Below are 2,500 nucleotides of genomic sequence, written 5' to 3'. Positions count from 1 at the left end.
TTAATGTGAAAGCATTGCAGCGGCCTAGCCAAATGGCAGCACGGCAGCGACTTACTAAATAAATAATTATTCCCCCCCACCCCCGTCAATGACGATGCTATCGTCCATCATGATGGTTCACCTAAAACAATCACGATGGCTATTTTTTTGACATCGCACAACCCTAACACACACACACATATATATATATCTATATCTATATAGATAGATATAGATATATATCTATATATATATAGGATTATATAATATAGCCAATGCCAATTTGCAGATATAAGCATGTAGAGTGGTCAGACATCCACAAATTCACACATCACTTTGTGATGCCAGTGGTTTAATTCAGTTATGGTCAGACTACAGACAGAACACTTACCCATAAGTCTCATGGTCAGACAGACTACATTACCCATAACTCTCATGGTCAGACAGACTACATTACCCATAAGTCTCATGGTCAGACAGACTACATTACCCATAAGTCTCATGGTCAGACAGACTACATTACCCATAACTCTCATGGTCAGACAGACTACATGGGTCCCATACTCTTTATCACCTACCTGCCCCACCCCCCCCCCCCCCCCCCCCCCCCCCCTCGGCCAGATCATACGTCACCACGGACTCAACTTCCACTGCTACGCTGATGATACTCAGCTCTATCTCAGCACCTCACCATCCACTCAGCTCCCCCCAAAGTCTCTGGTCACCTGCCTCCACGCCATAAAAACCTGGATGACAACCAACCTACTCAAACTCAACAGCAGTAAAACTGAGCTCATGGTTGTGGCCCCCAAGCCACTGCTCCGGAAGGTTGGAGATCTCCTCCTCCACGTCGAGGGCTGTTCCATCAAACCATCTCCTCAAGTTCGCAACCTGGGCGTCATCATTGACTCCACCCTTTCCTTCCAGTCCCACATCAAATCCATCACCAAGTCCGCCTTCTACCACCTCAAAAACATTTCCCGTCTCCGTCCCTCACTCTCAGACTCCGTGGCAGAAACCCTCATCCATGTATTCATCACCTCCCGGCTCGACTACTGTAATGGAGTCCTGTCCGGGGTTCCAAGCAAAGCCCTGGACAGGCTCCAGTACGTGCAGAACTCAGCTGCCAGGGTTCTCACTCACACCAAGCCCTGGCAGCACATCACCCCCACCCTCATTCACCTCCACTGGCTCCCGGTCAAGTTCCGCATCCTGTACAAACTCCTCCTTCTCACTTACAAATCCCTTCACGCACTTGCCCCCCAATACCCGTCCGACCTCCTTCACCAACACACTCCATCCCGGAACCTGCGGTCTTCGGACGCGGGTCTGCTATCCATCCCCCGTACCAGACTCAAAACCTTTGGGGACAGAGCCTTCAGCGTGGCTGCCCCCACCCTCTGGAACGCTCTCCCTGCCGAAATCCGTAATGCCCCGACCTTGAACAGTTTCAAAACACACCTCAAAACACATCTCTTTTCCACGGCCTTTCCACATTAGTTAGTTCAGTTTAGTTCAACCGTCCCTGTTGTTTGTTTTGTTTGTTTGTTTGTTTTCCTCCCCCTCTCTCCTCTATCTGTATCCCACTTTTGTGAAGCGACCTTGGGTTTTATGGAAGGCGCTATATAAATTAAAGTTATTATTATTATTATTATTATTACATTACCCATAAGTCCTGTGAGAACGGTCCATCACAGCGAAAATGAAACTGCAGCTTTTTGTAATCAGGAAGTGCCTGGGTCGGTAATCAGCGGCTTGTGCCCAACTCATCTGAAAAGGAGTTGAAAGGCAGAGGTGTCTGTCTCAGCGGGACTACACTTATCACACCAGTGTGCTGGAAAACTGTAGCGTGGTGGAATTATGAGTGAGGTCAAGGGTGAAAATCACATACAGTACAGGCGTGTTCTAGACAGGATTAAAATTAGCCACTAGCTCAAGTAATAATTACAATTACCCTGCCTACTCTGGACAGACAAATCTGTCTGAATGAGCCCTATAGGCTTGTTTTGTTGTGTTGCAAAGCGTGTAGCATATCTTTGCTCTGACATTACAAATGTTATCATCAAACTGTTCATCTTTGCCTCGGAAACCATTTTGAGATGAACAAAAATACTGACAACTGCTGAAAGACTGAAAGTTCCTCTCCTGTTTGACCTTTGCCCTCCTGCCCCAGGATTTGCTGTGCTGGGCTGTGCATCCTTGGTCTTGGATCATTCAGAAGTTTGAATGATCTTGGTGTCAAAGCAGAAGATGCTATCAGTATCAGCGTCTCCTCACTTGTTGCTAGCTAAGGTGCTTAACTCCTCACCTTCACTTCTCCTCCTCCCCCTGTTTTCCCTATTTCCCTGCGATGTGTATCTGGCTGTCATTGTGCCAGACAGATGACTCTGTAGACGTTAGTGGCTTTAGGACGCTTGCGACCACATTCCTGCGGAATTGTAAACAGGAGCTAGCCTGATTTTTCATTATACGGTGGCCAAGCATGATTGGCATGTGTAAATAACCCAATACGAGTGTCCAC

Source organism: Poromitra crassiceps (genome assembly GCF_964638095.1).
Source record: "Poromitra crassiceps genome assembly, contig: HAP1_SCAFFOLD_741, whole genome shotgun sequence".
Taxonomy (NCBI): domain Eukaryota; kingdom Metazoa; phylum Chordata; class Actinopteri; order Beryciformes; family Melamphaidae; genus Poromitra; species Poromitra crassiceps.
Note: the sequence above shows the minus strand (reverse complement) of the source record.